We start from the raw sequence: 21,517 nt of genomic DNA on the forward strand, positions 1-21,517 counted from the left end.
CACAGCAGGTCATTTTCCAAACAGTGCTGATGGTAAAAATCTCATCGAGTGTGTCAGCTCTATAAATCCATCCCCACTGTAACAGTGTTGACCTTTTTCTTGTGCCTGTGAAACTAATTTAAGATCCCTTTAATAGTCCATCTACATTCATTGCTAATTGGTGCATGTCCCTTTTAACAATACCCTAAGCCCTGAACCCACTGAAACCCACCCTGCCCACAGGCGAATCTCCCCATTTCTCACATTCTTCCATGGATTCCCGACCAGGAATGACCAACTTAGCTTGAGATGAGAGGGACTTGAAAGCTGTAATGAAACGCCCTCGGGAATAATGGAAAATAAGAGGGAGTTGACAGAGAACAAGAGAGAGACCGACAGCGAGAGAGGTTAAGAGTTTAAAGAGGAGACTTTATAAGAAGCTTATCACCACAGGTACTGAAGTCTTCACATGTTTTTGTTACTCGTATGACGGATCACTGCATGAAAACGTTACGCACACCAGGATGGGAAGATTAACATCATCTTTTCCAAGGAAGGAGGTAGAAAAACAAGCAGCTAGAAAGATTCACATCAATGGAACATGAAAATACTGACCAGGGTATATTACATAGACATGAAAAAATATATATATTAACATGTTTTGATAATGTTTTTTGGTAACACTTTCGGTCCAATTCTCACTATTAACTAGTTGCTTATTAGCATGCATATTACTAGGATACTGGCTGTTTATTAGTACTTATAAAGCACATATTAATGCCTTATTCTGCATTACCATATTCTACATCCCTTAATCCTATACCCAAAACCTTAATAACTACCTTACTAACTATTAATAAGCAGTAATTATGAGTTTATTGAGGCATTATATCACAAATTTGTAAAAAGTAATCAAATCATGTCATGTGAAGTCATTTTCATCTGTACTTGTGTTAGTGTCACATGCAAATCTTTCAAGCAAAATTGTTGAGATATTCAATTGTATTTTAATCTATTCTCATCTTTATTTTATTTTATTTTAGCTTAGTTTAATTTATTATGAAACATGAAAATACTCGCAAGGGTCCATTTCATTAACAGGAAAATAATGTTGATTAACGAATACTGGTAATATATGTTTACTGGTAATAAAGTATATAAATGTATATTTATCGATATTTTACTGTATTTAAAAATATAGTAGAGTAATATAATATAATATAAACATAACAAATCTAAACAAAACTGAAAAGTTTACACTGATAAAAATAACTAAATTCTGAAAGCATGTCTTATGGCCGGCCTGAGTCCAGCAGGGGTCATTTCCTGATCCCATCCCCCCTCCGCTCCTCATTCTTTCCTGTCACCTCTGTCCTATCCATAACAGTGTCACAAAGCCCAGCCAAAATAAACCTTTTTTTTTTTCATTTTAAGCACCCATCTCATACTTAAACTACAATAGCTCAATCATTCATGTCAAACTACAAAAACAAAGACAAAAGGAAGTCCTATCATATACACAGCCTGACAGCATGGGTGACCATTTCCTTAAGACTAGTTCTGAAGGTCTTCAAAAGACAGGAGATATTAACTGTCCATTAATCCAAATGAAGTGACAGGACTCCTCCCTCATGTCTCCGGGCTCCTGACCGTGCCTGCGTTCGGCACAGCTCAATGAGCCGGTAATGAGTGGATGATGCTTTAAACTCAAACCACCGGTGTGTCTAACCCCCCATCGACCCGAGATAGCCTGTCTTGGTTTCTAGTGTGGCGTTATCATCATCATTTATGTTCGTATTCAGTTGCTTTTTTTATTAGCACATGAACAAATATGGCCAAACTAAAAGTGTGATTCATTTTTCACACTTAACATCCTGTAGTGAGTAGTGCTAGTGCTAAAAATACTATAAGAAGGCCAATTTGTTCATAGCTTTTTATCTATAATGCGACTTTACTGGCAGTCTGTTTGCCACCGGTCAAAGTGAGGAAGGATTGTGGTTACTTCCTCTGGGACCACCAGACCAGTTTCCTCTCTTTTGTTCAATAACGCACCATGACCTGGAATGCCGTGTTATCTAAGCCTTTGCAGACGTGTTAATGATAGAGTGATGACGAAAGAACAAAAAGGAGAGATTGATAATACACCAGGGTGACATCCCATGGTAATCTGTTTGATAAATGAAGAAGCCAAAATTAAGGGTGATTTTACACTAGAACTTATGGCAGTCTATCACATCAAAGAGGTGTGCACAAATTTCACAATTTCATGTGTTTTTTGATGTTTGACATCAAAGTCTGTATGAAAAAATTATTCAGGGATCGAACAAAGCTTGAAGTTACACTCTAATCCCACCATGCCATGCATACAGAAATCTACAACCACAGGTTGACATCAAATAATAGTAGATTTGTGTTTGATTTTCTTCTCAAAATCCTTGGGGGACCATTCAAATCTCTCTCTTTCAGAAGGCTGCTGACCTGAGGATGAAGTTGGATCAGGACTAGTCCTGCCGAGAGCCTAACATGTCTCAAACGAACCCCTCTAAGCAGCGCAATGGCCATACTGTATGCTCCTCAAAGGCTTTCCCATTTAAACCTCTCGAAGGGGCAGACGAAATCTGCTGTTCCATTATTACGCCAGTAAAGCCAACTGTGCCTGGCTGTGGGGAGCACATCTAGACTGCAGGGGACCAAAACGCTTTCTCTCAACGCCTGAAGTCACGTTCATCTCTCTGATCCGTGCTTTTGTTGATAGTTCCTTTGTTAAAAAAAAGTCACGTGCAAAACTTTGAGATATTCCTGACAAACATTTTATTATTCTATTCTCCCTTTTATAATATTTCATCCACAATTCTAATCTGTAGTTGTGTTGATAGTGCATTGGTAAAGCATTCAAGCAAAAACGCCGAGATTAATGACAACCATTTTACATCTCTTTTATTTTATTTGTATTGTATTCTATTAGGTTACGTCTATTATTTAAGGGAAATATATATGGGAAAATAATGACTTATTTACTAAATTCTGATTGGATGAGCCGCATTTAAAGGCAATATGCAAATAAACACACACTCTATATTATTTTTTTATTAATTAAGTTGCTATGGTTTTGGCAGCGGTAAGCAGTAATAATAAATATAACTATTAGGGGAACGTGTTTTTTTTATCATTTTGCTATTGATGCCATTTCATACAAAGCAATAAGCCCTTGAGACCATGCGTTACAGTGATTTTACCTCTATACTTCACATCAAGCTTAAGACCACCTCTTACCCGTGGTGAAATCACTGTAACGCAAGGCCTCTCATAGCTTATTGCTTTATTTTTTTCAGGTGTGTGTTCATCAGATTCATCATCATTGCAGAGACCCATGTCTATCCTGATGTTACACGCCCACACACAATTCATCGCCATCATCCTAATTCATCTAGATGCACCAGTCATTATCAGGTTAGAGGCAGTGAAGTTGGGGGAAATGGAGTGTAAATGGGGCTAATTTGTGTCCTCTGTCTGGGGAAAATGGAGTGATGACATGCAGGAAGAGAAGAGGAGGAGGAGGAGGACTGCAGATGGGTCCTCTCACTGATCAGAGGGGAAAATGTTTGGCTGAGGGGCTCACGATTTACACACTTCCAATGACACGCTTGAACAAAGAGTGCCAGTCTGGGGCGAAAGAGAGAGAGAGAGAGAAATGGGGAGGGCAAGAGACAAAAGGATGATTTCGGATGAATATGTCTGGATGCTGCTCTTCTCTCATACAAAGCTAAAATAACAAAAAAGAAAGAGACAACTTTAAAAACTTGTGTTATCCTGGAAACAGCATCCAATTTCAAATGTGTTCGCCTAATCTGATCCTTACACTGCAAGTATTCATGAGGCAACATAAACATTGAAGGCATTTCCATACATGTGAATCAGTATTTGAGGAAAGAGGGAGTGAAAATAGTGGATTCAGAAACAGCTGTAGACACTTATGTGTGATGTTACATACACGTCATGTCCTGATTGACCAAAAAAAACAACTACTTGAGATCTGATCGTTCAAACTGAAGCGCATTTCTCAAATAAATGCAATTCTCATTGCAACATGATAAAAAATAAGGTTAATAAGTAAAAAAAAAATCGTATGAAATTAAAACATTCAAATAACACAATTATAAAATATATGTTAATTTTGAAAAAAATATTTTATAAATTAAAAAATTTTAAAAAAAATATTTTATAAATTAAAACATTTTGAAAAAAAAATTTATAAATTAAAAAATTTTGAAAAAAATATTTTATAAATTAAAAAATATATATAAAATAAATAAAATAAAAGTTATTGTTATATTGATTCATTGCCATATATAAAAATTGCAGTTTTAATCATCAGATTTCAAACCACATCTAAATTGATCTTTAGGTTTGTATAAATCTTTTTTTTTTCTTCTTTTTTTTTGGACAACAAACAACTAAATGGATCTGAGATGGAGACTGAGTGACAAAAAAAGTGCTTGTCTTTGATGCGTTTTTATTATAAAGACAATAGAGAGGGATGTTGAGGGCCAGATTCAAACCTACGTTTTCCGTATGAGCACCACAGTACAACATGCCAAGCCATTCACTGACCGCAAGTCCAAGACACCGAAGTCATATTTCAGAGTGAAAAGACTTGTAAAGTTCTCACAGTTTTTCTTATGTCTTGTCCACAGCACTGTGGCAAGCTCAGGCTGAACAAACTCTCAACGCACACATGGGCAGCTTGTGTTGAGTGTTGTAGAGAGAATGGCCGCTAATGCTGACAGTTCACACATCCAGAACGAGCACACGTACTTATAGCTCTGGGATTCCTGCTGCTGACGGTGAATGAGAGGTAGGATTAGGCTTTGGCTCGGAGCCCACGGCTCTCCTCATCTGGCAGGAAGCCCCAATGGAAAAGAAAAGAGGGGTGGAGGAAGGCACTGAAAGCCACACCGGTGCTACAGCCCTTCCTCAGCACACCTGAGACCAACGGACAGAAACTTCTACAGCTGATGAGAACAACCTACAAGCCCTGACAGGTCTAGAGAGAGAGGAAATGAGTGCGTTCATAAGGCCTAAAGCCATCTTTTAAGGTCTAAGAGACTTCATTTGAGAAGGAGGGGTAATCGTGAGTGCCGGGATTCCGTCATTCTCTCATTCTTTGACTCTCTTATTCTCTTGCTTCTTTTTTTGCACCTGCGTCAACAAGCAGAACCTCACAAACAATGTGCTCCTTTAAGAAACGAAAGAAGAGAAAAAAAAAGGGTAGGGAGTTGAAAGACTTGGGCCCTGAAAGGGCAGGAATGTCACACGCAAACAACAGAGAGACAGAAAAGGTACAAAAGCAAAGACAGACAGAAAGCTCTTGAGAAGAATAGCATTCATTTTTTTCATTTATGAAGATTTCATGTATCTCTTTATTTTATTTTAAGGCTAATTTAAGGCTAATGCTGGATAAAGACAAGAGAGATCTGACAAAACAAAACAAAATCAATGAGGATAAATAAGATTTTGTAAGGAGGGATAAAATAAAAAGATAATAAAATAAAATAAAATAAAATATTGGTTCACTGAAACAAACATAAGGTTACATTTGTAAAGAGAGATAAAATAAAACATAAAATCAAGTACAAATTTAAATAATTGTTCATTGCAACAATAGAAATAAAAATAATTTTGAGACAAAATAATGAAAATAAAATTTCTGCAATATATGAAAAAAAACAATGGTTTATTTTTCAACATTGTGCCATTCTTTTATATGACTTTTACAAGAAGTGTCCATACGCTCCATGGACCACCTAGGCTGGTTTGTGGTTATGGGTGAAGAAGCAACACTAGATTGACCTCAGTGCTGGATGATTTCTTTACAGTGGAAAGGCAATGAATCTTATCTCTTTATCATGGTATTTTGTGTGTGTGTGTGTGCTAGTGACATCCAGCCTTTTACCAGAGAGAGCTGTTTCTAAAGCACACATATGCCATCGGCCAATCCACTACAAATCAATACCCCATTACTACATCAGTGCCAGACACTATTTAGTGAGTGAGTTACTGCTGACCAACCTGTCTTTTAAAAACCACCTCCATCTCACACACACCGCCAATGCATGCATGGCCAAAAAACACTCACAGTCACACACCCAATACACTGTAGTTCTCTCTTTCTCCCCCTCAGCAAGCTGTTATGTCCCACAGAAGGCGTCTCATCAAAGTGCGTCAGCAGTGAACACACTTTACCAGACTGCTAATGAGAAGGCTGGTCATTCTGCCAAAATCATGCAATTCATGATTAGCATTAGCAGTTAAGCATTTCATATACATCAAAAGGACATCTGTATGTAACGTTTAAAAACTCAAAAGTTCCCTTCCCAGTCAACAAAACCATTTGTGGAAACTAATCTACAAAATGTAGATATTGCCATAGTTTTGATGTCATGCCTATATATGAGCACATTGACATATGACTGCCCACATTTACGAACATCCATTCAGTATAAAGGCAAGATGGCATAAACTGAAACATCTTTTCATCCATTGAACTTTTAATGATTTAAAGGCAGTCAAACGGAGATTGTAAGACTTGTTTTTTTGCAGGAACTAGATCGTTTAGATTGTATAGGAGATTGTTTAGGAGATTGTTTAGGAGCGAGGTATTGTTTACAACAATAGTATGCAATGTTATGTTTCTAAACAACAGATGCTCTCAAAGGAACACATATAAAGAAAACAAATTAACAAATACCATCTGATAAATCTGAGGCTGTCAAAAAAAAATACAGCAAAAAACTATACAAGTATCATAAAAGTGGTCTTCTGAATCCATACAAAAGCTTAGGATGAGAAAATAAAAATGTTAATACATCAGCTAAGTATTGTTTAACAAATTCTTCACAAACATAGACAAATTTCTAAACAACATATGCTCTCAAAGCAACATATATAAAGAAAACAAAAAAGGCCCAGAACAGAACCTTGAGGTACCCCGCAAGTGACGAACAACAAATGTTTGCGAATATGCAGTACAAAATAAAAATATGTACAGCACTTTAGCAAACATTTGTTGTTTTTAAATGTGCTATAGAAATAACAGCAACTTGCCTTTTGGTCAACAACCTTGACTAACATTATGGGCCCTATCTTGCACCCAGCGCAATTGACTTTGTACACCGACGCATTTATCATTCCTATTTTGCACCCGCGCACAGCAGACTTTTCCCTCCACAGATGCACGTTGGTAAACTAGGAAATGAATTTGCGCTCCCGGGGGCGGTTCAGCGCAAAGAGGAGGTGTGTTCCGGCGCAAACGTTCCCTCATGCTATTTTGCAGGTTTAGAAAACAATTCCGCCACTAACCAGGAAAAACCTAGTCTAAAGTCAGTGGCGCGTTGCGCATGTTATTCATATGCTTTTTTAAGGGCGCATGCTTGGCCATAATCAATGTAGCGTGTGCACAACGCGCATACACTTTGATTCTCTCATCTACACAGAAGCAGCAGTTTTCATTTTTGCAAATCGTACATTATTACAAGGAAAATTATTAACACACGAGGGAAATCATTGTTGTGTCCATGAAGATGTGAAAAAACAGGCATAAATCTAGCTTACACATTTACCCAAATTATTATACGCCTGTTTAACCGAAGCTAATTTGGGTGGGTTTCTCCCATCCCCATACAATGTCACTCTTCTGTCTTTTACGGCCCTGACGAGAACGTCGGTCTCCTCGGCTGTGAACCGCTCCTGGCGTGCGCCTGGCAAATCCGCCGTTATAATAGCAATCCGCCATGGAACAAGCGCGCCTGCTCTTAAAGGGAATGTGAGATGACGCTCTGATTGGTTTATTTCACGTTACGCCCAAACCACACCTATGAATAATGAAGCTACTTCAGACCAACCCATTTTAGATTTGCGTCGGGCGCAAGAGTCATTTATCCCGCCGGTATAATAACAACAGCGCCCAAGACCCGCCCACAAAGTTACTTGCGTTTCGCGCTTGATACTTGCGTTTCAGATCGTTAAAATAGGGCCCTATAAGTGAATTGCATGGGGAAAAACAAATTCAGTTCTACAGTAGAATATGGCTACTTTAAAAATAAAATGAACAATTTCCATCTAATAAATAAGAACTATAGCACTAAATGCCACAGATTATACACACTATTACTAGTTCTAGTGTAGTTAAATATAAATACAAAAGCCAGGATTCCGAGATTACATCTGTGATATTTTTAATGTTACCCTGCCTGGAGGTCTTTCACCAGCAAGCTTACAAAAAGAAAATGTGCATTCACTATAAAGACTCAAATGTTTTTCAAATAGGACCATGGTGCCCCTCAGGCACTAAGTTTGTGTGACTTTATATTACTGCAATCCTCTGACCCTGCTGTATGTAAAAACCATGTTGAAGCTTCACAGCCTGTGCATTTATGCTGCATGGTGCTGGAACCACAGAAAAAGCTTTTGTTGAAAGCAAGAGGCTGCTTTTATTCACACAAACTCTCCTCTGTGCCAAAGAAGCGGAAGGAGCTCAACAAAACCTGCACCCGCATGCCACAAGGCAAGAAGGAAGGCACTCAAATCTCTACTTTAAAAAAGCTAATTTAGAGAGTAAAATAGACCAGCATGCAACAGCAGTCGCTCCTTTCAGCCCGAGATCAGATCTTTTCCAGGTCAGTAGAGGATTTTGAGAGAGCCAATCTTTTCTCCCCTGATGACCCGTGCTGAAGAGGAGTCTCTTTTGTGCTTCGACTGAAAGGATGATAGTAACAGATAGAGGAACAAGTTGGATCAAGTAGCATTATAGGGATAGTTCACCTAAAAATGTTGTTATCATTTACATGGAAGACAAATTTGACTTTTTGAAAATAATCCCAGGTATTCTTTTTAATAAAATGAAAGTTAAGACAGATTGAGACTGTCAAGCTCAAAAATGACAAGAAAAAACCTATAAAGGTATCGTAAAAGTGGTCTTCTGAAGCCATACAAAAGCTCAGGGTGAGAAAATAAAAAAAGAATTTAAAAAACATTATCAATAATGCTTCAATATGATTTAAGACAACAATTTAAGATAGTTAAAAAAAAAAAAAAAAAAAAAATATTAGAAATAATATAAAATTAAACTCACTCAGTTAAATATACAAGATATTATTTAAAAAAAACATGTTTTATTGTCCATACAATAAAGTTCACTAAAGTTCGAGTTGTTTTGGATCCCATTTACTTTCATTATTTGTCCAAAAATTGTTCTCAAAATATCTTCTTTTGCGCTCTGCAGAAGAAAGAATGTCATACAGGTTTGGAACAACATCAGGGTAAGTGATTGAAGCCTTTAAGGACCGTGTCTCTTTTCTTTGAGACTCAGACTCGCACAAATTTAGCAGAATGGAAAGGTTCACGTGGTCAATCCCTCTCTCTCTTTGCTACTCTCCCATCACTCTTTCTTCAACATTATTCTTGTCAATCGCCTCGTTAAAGTCGTTAAGTGAATGAGCAAGTAATCTGTGGTTTGCCTGCAGCTGTGTGTCCTGTCTCAACAGGCTTGTGGTCTGAAGATCTTCAAAGATTAAAGTGATCCGAAATGTGTCAGATCAAGGCTTTTGTAGTGAAAGATAAATTTAAATGGTAAAGCGGTTGTGGGTTTTACTTGATAAATGGTAAGGCTAAAATTGTTTAATGATTGATCGGTCTAGATGTTAACAGTGTATTGTTAACTTTCTGCGCCCCCTCTCACACACAGATCACCTTACTAGTGTTTAAATACACAAATGCACATACTTCATATTCACATGTGCACCACCACATTTGTTTGAGTTTTGGCTTTGCAGTAATCACTTCCTCATGGAAAGGGACTTCTGAAATGCAGTGTATGTGCGTGTGTCTTCCTGCCTTCAGGTTAGAAATGTAATTTTTCTGGTTGTACAGGATTTAAAGAAGAAAAGATGCCTGCTGTATTACATCCATTACGAATGAACATGACATTTGAATGTCAGAAAGACACACACACCCTTACTGTAGGCATGTTCTTATGAACAAAAGTACAGTACTTGGAAAAACTCTCCTGCCTTTAATAGAGGTTAAAGGGGAGAGGTCTGACACTGTGGCCTTAGAGGAAAGATGGTAATAACATAAATGTTTTAATATAAAATTTCAACCCCACACGAACAGCAAAAGCTGCACACGCACACACCAAAAATTTTAACAAAGCCACAAATGTATGTTTTTAATTCATTTTTCCCCACTACCCCTCCTCCTGGGGGTCTACGCTTAAACAACCACTGTCAAGTGCTAATATTGAAAGAGGAGGACACGCTGAAAGAATGGAGGACACGCTGCATTAAGAAACACACATTAGCAGGAGACAATGGGGAATATCTGTCAGGTCTCGCACATACACATCTAAAATGAGGATTATAATACCTCATACAACACAGAATGTTGTATGATGGGTTTACAGAGGCCACAATGTCACAGATAATCCATAAGGTTTTTATGCATTTTTTTTGTTTCATCCATTCTGTCATTGGGTTTCTAGGTTCTAAGTATTCATAAGCTGTCAGTGAAATCAATGACTGTACGTGTGTTTTATCGCTGCTTGAAAAAACAGCATGAAACTATTTAGTATCTGAGTTTAGACATACATAAGATACCTTGGAAAAACTCTCCAAACAACTTTCTAACCTATAACATTCAAATGCAGGTGCTATAGAAACCAGTCACTGCTCTGATCTCCATACTCACAAGTTCATTCATTATCTGTACAAGAATATATTGCAATTCATATTTATTTAACTTTTCTTACCTGTCACTCTTTTGTTTATCTAAAACAATACAGACCAGAATAAAACAGTAACAGAATAAAACTTAGTCAAAGTTGATCAAAAATACAATAAAAACAGTAATACTGTGAAATATTATTACTATTTTAATATATTTTCAAATGTAATTAATTCCTGTGATGGCAAAACTGAATTTTCAGCAGCCATTACTCCAGTCTTCAGTGTCACATGATCTTTCAGAAATCAGAATTGGTGTTCAAAAAACATTTCTTTCAATTATTATCATTTTTGGGAACAGTTGTGCTGCATAATATATTGATGGATTTCTCATGATTCTTTGATGAACAAAGTTCAAAACAAAAAGAAATATTTTATAAATGTAATTACTGTCAATTGTGATCAATTTGATGCATCCTTGCTAAATAAAAGTATTAATTTCTTTTTTTAAAACGAACTTACTGATCCCAAACTTTTAAGGGGTAGCTTATATCTCTCGTTCAAACAAATTTAATAAACATAAAACCTTGCCTTTCACTCTTTATCTCCTCATCTCTTTCATTAGCTTCGTTAATGTGTACTTTAAACATGCTGTGGTGGTGCTGTGACCCATTTAAGCCATATTTCCTCCTCCCCCCCCCACACACACATACAGCTTCTCTACCCCCCACATTTCACCCTGATGCCCTCTGCTCCAGTGGGGTAGAAAAAGGAAGAAATGCCCTGAGGGTCAGAGAAGCCATTCTGTTACTTAGTTCCACTTAACACACTTACAGAGCAAAGCAAAACAACATGATTGCCTTATTTAGCCTTTATATATACACACACAAACACACTTCTATACAAATATAGTATATTATCAGACTATTAAAGTGTTTAAAATACAAGCACATGCATACTGACACACACTCATGCTTGAACACACGTGCCCCATTTCACTTGAATAACCAGCAACTACCGCAAGGTCTGCAATTCCCAAAGAATCTCTTGTATTTTACATGTTAATGTACTGTTTTTACATTTCAGGGTCTTGATTTATATGCTCAGTATTTGAGGAACAATCTTGTCTGCTACTTATTGACCTAAACCTCAAAGCTACTGTGCTTGGAAATCAATCTGACTGTGTGATAGCACAGCAGCCCATTTTAAAGTGAGTTTATTGAGTCTAATAATCCATTAAACAGCACATGACAGGAGCAAAACAGATGCGCATGATAAAGTCCAGATATGAGCTCTTAAATGAGACAGGTAGTCTCTGTCCAGCCCGTTTCTGAGGGTGAGGTCAGTTATATGGTGCAGGAATAGTGTGGTTCATTGTTTGCACCTAGAGTGAAGTATGCAAGAGTCTTTGTTTGGTCCGTCTGAGTTCCTCCACAGCGCGTCACAGCGCTAAGTTAATTCATTCATAAAGACACTAGACCACTGGGAGACCTCAGGCGACCGAGGAATCTGGCACCCCGTGTGCCATCTCTGTCTGACTGCAAACAGCTGAGACCCGCAACAGTGACCCCATGAGCCCAGACAACCCAGTATAAATGTTAGTGGTCCAATGCTTCTAGGTCTTTCTTTCAAGTCTGATGGTCTCTATATCTTTCTCAAACACATTTAATGTGTCTATATATGATCTTTTCTCTTGTTTTTATTTCACTTTGCTGTCTTTTAAGTGTTTTCTCTTGTATCTTTCCTCAGAATCTCATCTCAGCTGCTTTTTCAGTCATCTCATCACAATGAATCAAATTCCACAGAACTGTAGACCACACACACAAACACATTCCTACACAGAAACACGCACTGAACTATCCTGGAGCTACTCTTGTGTTTTACTGTAAAACTTTTAAATGAGGCATATTTTCCATAAAGTAACACGGCAGAACTTGACAAGGCTACAAAACATTTCAGAGTGACTCTTACACACAAAATCTCTGAGTATATTGACAGATCTGTACAATACATTGAGAACTAAAGCATACTGTCACTCAAGATTTCTGCTTACAATTTTTTTTTTTTAATACTAAAGTCAATTTGTGACAGAACAGCAAAAATAGAGAGCAAACTAGGGAGATTTACTCCGTCCAGTGAGAAAATTCACACGCACACACAAAGGCAGCATGTGAGAGAGAGAATATACACTGACGGATCCTCCTCCTTGGCTTCTAAAAAATTATGTCTGGATGAAGGGTTTTACAACCACAGAACCATTTGTTTTAGAGACCTCTCAAAGCAAACCCCACATACACTTAAACACACAGCTTGCTGATTGTCCAACAAAGGCACATAAGACAGAATTTCAAAGCCTCTATGGCGAGTAAATCTTATTAACCAAGCAGTGTGGCATTTATCACTGTCAGCCGTCCACTTGAGCACAGGCACATGGGACCCAGAAACAGCCCAACTGACAGACACTAATGTCCAATTGCAAAGACATCTCTGAAAGACAGTAAACAGCATGGAAATACAGTTGTTAGTGTGGCATACCTCACAGGTAAATCCTGGGTCCGTTTTTGTTACTCAGTAAAGTATCCTTACATCAGCAATTTGAATGTCTCCTAGCTCAGTTCATCCAGGTAATGCCTCCTCCAAGTACTGGACGTAATCCTGCGTGTCTCTGTGTTTCTCATCTATTAGAACTCCACAACACACTCACTCCAACCATGTGAGGATGAGTCTGTCCACTGAGAGCGCAAGGGGTGTGTGTGCACTCTCTCTCTCGCTTTCCTTCTCACCCATTTGCTCAACCCTCCCCGTTTCCTCCATTTGCTTCTCCTCCCCCTCTCCTTCTCACCTCCCCCTCTTTCTCTCTTTCTCATTTCACCTCCTCTGGATCAACAGTATCTGCCAGCACGCAGCCTGGGTCTTTGCCCCTAAGCTTTGAGACACCCCGTTTCCTTTTAAATTGCTTGCCTGTGAGACCCTAAGATAACACACTTGTGTACACAAGTCCCACACAAGCATAAACACGCATAATATGTGTGTGACACATTTTAATTATTTTACTATAGTCAAAAAAAAACTTTATTTAAACTATTTATTTTATTGGAATGCAATTTATATATATATAAGTTTAGTGTAGTAATAAAAAATCATTAAAATGTACTATATACATGCATTATGTTGTGGTTTTATGTGAGTAAAATATAAAATAAAATACAATTTTAAAGACAAACACTGAAAACAAAACAAACATTGTGTTGTGGTTTTATGTAAGAAAAATAATAATAAAATAAAGTAAGTAAAATAAAATAAGTATTTTTTTTATTGCAACACATAATTAAGTAAGGTTATAGTTAAAACAAATTATAGTTTAAAAAGTTTTAATAAAAAAGTTTTACTGCTAAAGTTTTATATGTGTGTACTTATGCTTTGGGGAAATTGTATGTAAAAAACATGTATTTCTAATTTACCACCCATGCTTTTTGTCAGATTTTAGAAAGTAAGTATTTTCAATGTTGCATTGATTGAACTATCAACACCAAGTTATACAACAATGCAATCTATTGAACAAACTGTCCTTTTCCCTCACAACCCCATTTGTGTAAAATTGAATATGGTGTCTAGCCCTACCAAAGTCCATAACACATTACATATCAGACCTACAGGCCTATAGAGAGAACACTGCTTGTTTTTCCTCTGGATTTGTGGCTGAAAACAGAGATATTGTGCAATGCTGCGGGTCATATTCGCCTCTGGCTAGTATATCAGTGGGAGAGGGGGGCGTGGGAAACTCCACACTGATCCTAGTTGTGGAGATCAGGGATTTAACCCACGGCAAGCTGCTGAGAGCCGCCACTGCACAAAGAACTAGTATTATTATTTCAGAGAACCCACTGTAAATGGTGGTCAATAAGTAACTAGTGCTTACAAACCTCCTGAATAGAACCCATAGGAGTATGTATGCATGTGCATTCCACAGAACTAACCCCTTCATGCTGTCTTGCCACAATACAGAGAGAGTTGGAGATTAGGACGCTAATGATCAGATTATCCTCAGCCTGGACAAGGGGAAAAAAAGTTTTATAGCCTCTGTCTGGGTTTCAAACTAGTTTAGATATGGATTTACACAAATGCTTACATATTTATAGACATGCACAATCACAAGGAGATATGCATACATACACAGTCACAGGCTTAGAGACAAGCAATCAGTGACAAACAGAAGCATTGGGCTGGTTGTCACTCTGGTAAAGTGTCTCTGGGTCAGGTTTAAGATGAGGGTGGCCTGAAGTTAGACCAAAAATTGCTATTCACTGAAAGTGTTAATATCTGCACAAGCTAATGAGAGAAGGAATAATTTCTGATTAGTGAACTAATCATTCTTTAGGAACGGATCTTTTCTTTGTAATTTTGAATCAGTTCACTAAACCAGACTGAATGATCCCTTTTTGAAATGTACTGATTTACAGTCACCCTTTCGACTAGATAATTGAGTCAATGGCTTGAGAACCAAATTGAGGAACAGACTCAGTTTGTTCCTTGCACAAAGCTATCGTATGGCTTCAGAAGATCGTCATCCTTTTTTAAGCTTGAACCCTTCAGTCCCCATTTTTTGAAAACAGGATGGGCATTACAATGTATTTAAATTTTAAGAGATTTTAAAGGGACATGCATCATCGCACAGCACCTGATGGTGTAAGGTGCATTCTCCTGAAATGCATCTTGTTCAATACTTCACCGACCGTGAGAGCCGAACATGTCTGTGCACGAAGAAGGGCGTGGAGAAATAGACGATGTCCCATACTGCTTTTCATTACAAACTAAACAACTTCTCAGAAATAAGCCGACACACCTTCACTCCTCTGGGTGTTGGTGACATTCACACAACAAACAGGCTCCAAGGAGTCACAATGACGTTTGTATCTAGGATTTACGTTTGGTGATGATTTACCCACAAACACAAGTTCTTCCCTACTGACTACCGTATCTATATGTGTAGAGTTCTGCTAACCCATTGGCTAAATATCAGTCACTGCTGACTGGCAGACTGCCATTCTAGAATGATTTGAATAAAGCCGCCATGAACGTGTTTAGACAAGTACACAGAATAACGAGTCGAGGTGTGAGATGCTCCACCTGTATTCTGTTCTCCAGTGTCTAGCACATTGTCAGTCAGATTTTCAAATACACAAACCTAAAATAAACCTTCTCAAATACACATTCGTAAGTGTTATCATAACTTCCTGCAAGTACAAAGTTATTCTTGATCAAGAAACAACATATGCTTATGCTCAATATAAAAGTTTTTTTTAAAGAAATTAATACTTTTAAATGACAGTAAAGACATTTATACAGTTATTTCTATTTCAAATAAATGCTATTCTTTTTATCTTTCTATTCATTAAAAAAATCTGGGAAAAAAACATCACGGAAAAAAAAATGCATCACAAAAATATTAAGCAGGGCAACTGTTTTCAACGTTGATAATAATAAGAAATGTTTCTTGAGCAGCAAATCAGCATATTAGAATGATTTCTGAAGGATCATGTGACACTGAAGACGCTGAAAATTCAGCTTTGCCATCACTGGAATAAATTACATTTTAAAATACATTTCAGTTGAAACCAGTTGTTTTAAATAAAATTTCACATTATTACTTTTTTATCAAATAAATTTAGCCTTGGTGAGCATAAGAGACTCTTTTATAAAATAAAATAAAAAATACATAAAAAATAAAAAAAATCAATATGTTGTTCAGTCAATAAATTAATTAAATTACAAAAACCATCCACTAATTTTCAGTGGTCAAAAAAAAAAAAAGGTTGTGGAAACCAGAAATGACTACAACCCTTACAACATATAGTGCAGATACCCAAAGTCTTGGTTTTTTTTTTCCATATGACATTAAATATGCAATGTACTCCTAAAGTGTGCTGGATGTTCTCTAAATTTCCAATGCAAGACTTGTACCTGATAACAAATCTCATTGTGTGCTCACAGACAGGTAAGCTGAGGCTTCCCGTCAGATGGTTTTAATCAGAATTCACCACCAGAAAGAAAAGAAGCTTCTATAAGAAGAACGTCACACACAATAGAGCGGGTAAGACTGCCAGTCTCTCATCTTCACTGACTCAAACTCTGATAAAAGAGACTGAAACAGGGAGCAGGTGGCTGAGGGGATAGAGAAACAACAATACGAATCAGTTAAAGATGACAGGGAGAGATTGAGAGAGTTAAAGAGAAAAAATGGTGAAAGGAAAGAGGGAATGAGAGAAGAGCATTCCACCTCTTTGTCCCCTTTTCTTTCTCACTGACGTAACGCTTCTGATTGGCATAGATTATTCATTTGGGCTGCAACTCTCTGGTGGTGTACAGCTGTACAGTTGTGCAGCAAATAAGCAACTTTTATAGCATTATTTATGTAGGGATTATCCACAGCTAGGTGTGCAATACATAAGTTTAATGCATGACATGGAGGCAAAGAACCACCCGATGTGAATAACAAATCTCATTGTGTTTCACAGACAGGTAAGCAGAATTCACAACCAGAAAGAAAAGAAGCTTCTATAAGAAGACAATTTTTAAATAACTGTTTTCTGAATGGATGGATGGATATATATACACAGTATATATTTGCATTTTGGACCCACCATACATATGGTCCATGCTGCACAATGTAACACAAAAGTTTACATAAAAATGAGATTTGTGTGTCCATATCTGGATCTACTCTACATCTAGTTCCTCACTCACCCATCCCAGGCCTATCTTTCCGGTAAGCCACACACCTGCTGACATTATCAGCTTTCTTATCTCTAACAGACTCCACAGTGTGGAAGTGAGGTCACATTTAAATATAGGACATATATATATTTTAGTAAGCACCTTAGCATGGCCAAACTCCTTCATAAACCACACACAAACACAAATACAAGCCAACAAACTCAATAAACCTGCATACAAAGTCTCTCAATTAAACTTCTCACAGACCCTCCAAACCTGTCAGTGTCCTCTTTACAATAACAACTGTAACACACAATAACACACTGCACAAAAAGGTAGAGTATGCCGTCATTTGTGAGATAAACACTGTCCTCTTGCTCTGCCCGCAGCAAGGTTGGCACGGTCAGCCCGTGGCTACAGAGGCCACCTGGACAAACAAATGAATAAATCACCTCAACAACACCTGCGACCACAGCCACAGAGCGGCCACAGGGAGTCTGAATCACAGCATGAATTCTAAAAACAGGAACAACTTATTAAAAAGAGTTTATCATTGCAGAGAACATTAAACATGACAGGAACAATTGGCCATTTGGCATTTCCCCCTATTTATTTATGGGTATGACACTATTATATTACATAACATAAGTATCTTACTTAAAGTGACCAGTGAAAAAAGGAACCTAAAATCAATTTTTGGCATCTGTTAGATAGTAAGAATGAGAAAAATATACAAACGCAAATGGACGTTTCTTTCTTCGATAAAAGACAGAGCGTGATGTCCCAGGATGTGACTTATCAACTGATAAAAATGATCTCTGTGTGTGCTAACAAAGTCTAGCAGATGTTTGTGTTATGGGGCACCCAGAACATCAAGAAAAATAATTTATGATATAAGAACAGAGAGAGAGGAATAAAGACTTGTTATCTTACCCTTAAAATTTTTTTTGCACAAACAAACCCTCTGTGACGTATGTACGTTGCCATTTTGTTAGGTTTAAAATCCAAACAGGACCATTTAACCACTGGAAAAACATACAATTATTCAACTTAAAACTGCTATTCATAATACAAAATAAATTTTGCCTTGGCGAGCATAAGAGCATTTTAAAATGAAATAGTAATAATAAAAAAAAAAAAAAAACGGTAACACTTTACAATAAGGTTCATTAGTTATAGTTAACTACCTCAGTTAACATGAACTAAGAATGAACAATACTTCTACAGCATTTATTAATCTTAGTTAAAATTAGTTTCAATATTTACTAATACATTATTAAAAACAAAGGTTGTATTTGTTAACATTAGTTAATGCACTGTGAACTAACATGAACAAACAATGAACAGCTGTATTTTTATTAACTTACATTAACAAAGATTAATAAATACTGTAACGAATGTATTGCTCATTGTTAGTTCATGTTAGTTAATACATTAAATAATGTTAACTAATGAACCTTATTGTAAAGTGTTACAAAAAACATTCAATATGTTGTTCAGTCAATAAATTCATCACAAAAATCTTCCACAAATTATGAGAAAAAAAGTAACAATTGTTTTATATATATTATATATATATATATATATATATATATATATATATATATATATATATATATATATATTAAATTGTAATTTATTCCTGTGATGGTAAAGCTGAACTTTCATCATCATTATTCCAGCCTTCATTCTAAAATGCTGATTTGGTGCTCAATTTGTGAAAACAGTGATGATTTTTTCTGAATATTTTTAAGAACAGAATGTTCAAAATAACAGCAATTTTACCATCACTTTTGATTTAATTCATCCTTGCTGAATATAAGAATTCTGTCGAAATCTGGCACCAGCAAAGCAAGACGGAAACTATGCCAAGAGAGAAAATTATTACAGTAATTATATTTCAGAAACATAATCGTATTGTCAAACTTCACATTTCTAATATGATTGTGTTAAGGTCTTGTAGAGAAGATGCAAGAATAATATTCATAAACGGTACATTCCCTCATATGACAGCATATTAGATGCAGCTTTATACACAGAGTGGTTCCTCGTGAATTACACAAACCTCGGTTAAGCTCAGTAAAGCTGATGGGCATCTTCTAACCAGACAAGCTAATGCAAGAACACTGCTACATTATTACATCTGACAGTAAGCTGAAAATGTGGGCCAAGTCTATTGAGGGCAGGAAACCACTGGTTTCATAGGTCTTGCTTCTCTGGGAGATGCATTATGAATGGGATGAGTGTGACAATGAACAAAGGGATGGATGGAATGTGTGTTTAGATGTGGAAGACGAAAAACAGAAAGACTGCGGAGGGTGAAAAATGAAATTCAGGGAGAGAAGAGACAGTGAGGTGGATAATGGAGAAGAAGGGAAAGGAGAAAGAGAGAGAAAAGGCAAAGAGAGGTGCATTGGTGACCCGGGCCACACTCATTAGGCTGGATGCCCAGACGGAGTGTCCAAGTGCTGAGATTCTCTCCAATTTACATCAAAGCCCCTGGGACTCAAGACCAGGCTCCAAATCGAGTCAAACGTTCAAGTGATGCAGAAAAAGAGAGGTCTGGCCAACTGGGGTTAAAAAAAAATTAATTCTGAGAACACACATGCCAAGATGGGCTTGTGGGACTTGACCAAACAACATCATGGAGCAATTTATGTTCTAAAATTGAAATATGCAAATCTAATCAAAATGAAAATGAGGGTAAGGAACAGGGCTGGGTCGACTTTGATTGAGGTCTTCAATGTGATGTCTGTTAATCTGAGGGAAACGTTGTGTTTACGCTCACTGTCTGCTTCATGTAGGAGTCTTGTATTTTGCATACTAACAGCTTACTGGCTGATGATGGGTTATTGGTATTGTATACGGAATATTCTGTAATACGAGGTTCTGTACACAGTAAAAAAAAAAATGGATAATGTCCTGGCACAAAATTATAAAGGTATAACACCTGTGAGAAATCAATATGAAAAAATGGATCTCATATTAACATTATTTTGGTTGTAGTTTTATGGACTTTTCTTAGACTGTAAAAATACTAAATGTTCACTACTTCATGTCTTATGATCCAGTTAAAAAAATTCAGCTTTGTCATCACAGGGATAAATTACATTTCAAAACATATTACAAAAGAAAATTTGAAAGTATAAAAATATTTCACAATATTACTGTTTTACCATATTTCTGATCAAATAAATGTAGTCTTGGTGAGACTTCTTTTAAAAATATTAAAATAAATCTTCAACCATTAACTTTTTAACAGTAACATATTGGACCAAAATCTGACCAACCTGTGAATAAAGCTAATCTGAATCAATACGTAAATTTATGAATATGCAAATTCAGCCATGTGTTTCATTAATGCTGAATCAACACTGTAAATGTAAAGATCTTCAGAATGGCATTTCTTGTTGGCCACAAAATATCCCCAAACTGAAGACGCTGGTGTAATGTAACAGTGGAGATAAGGGTCTGAGGTCAGAATTAATATTGTACTAATAGCCACATATCTGGACCTGCAGTATAATATAAATGCTGCAATGTGATGTGATAATAAAAAGTCATTGAGACTAGACTGGATCTTCCACTGACAATAGCTCAGTGTGACACCGAGGGTCAGACAAAGGATACTCTATATTAACATGATTATGGTATGGACAGTGCATCACAGTGCCAAATGATTTCCTAGCTGTCTAAATGATAACTTCACACTGACGTCTAGGCCTACTTTTCTTAAATTAAACAAAAAGCTTATTATAATAATGAACTCTAAGTCCATCCCAAACCATAACACTGAACATTTAATGTTTTAAGAAGTGAATAAAGACATTTCAAGCCTCTTTACAAAATGAACACATTTTTTCAATGGATTTTTTTTTTTTTTCAGATTTAGCTAACTTCTGTGTATATTTTAATTATAGCTAGTAGTAGTACATAAACTTACAGAATACATTTTTAAACCCACAACCCCTAGCTATACAGATCCTATGTTTTTCTCTTGCAGGTTTATCGATTTCTCTTTGAAATCAGCCTGGTGTTCAAATAGAGGACTTGGAACTAAAATGGATTGTTCACCTGAAAATGAAAATTGTTTTATAATTTACTCA

At 36.7% G+C, this 21,517-nt stretch overlaps 1 protein-coding gene across 3 annotated transcripts in view; it reads right to left on the reverse strand.

Annotated features, from left to right (window-relative positions):
* Positions 1-21,517, reverse strand: part of tiam1a (TIAM Rac1 associated GEF 1a) — a 62,600-nt gene that overhangs the window by 37,392 nt on the left and 3,691 nt on the right. For 2 of the 3 annotated variants that reach the window (XM_084104698.1, XM_084104696.1), the window contains exon 1: positions 13,233-13,452. The exons of the other annotated variant lie outside the window; for it this stretch is intronic. The gene's annotated coding sequence lies outside the window, so the exon portion shown is untranslated. Of the gene's footprint in view, positions 1-13,232; positions 13,453-21,517 lie in introns of those variants that run through there. 3 annotated transcript variants of the gene reach the window in all.

Source organism: Abramis brama, assembly GCF_963993115.1.
Source record: "Abramis brama genome assembly, chromosome: 25".
NCBI classification, from domain to species: Eukaryota; Metazoa; Chordata; class Actinopteri; order Cypriniformes; family Leuciscidae; genus Abramis; species Abramis brama.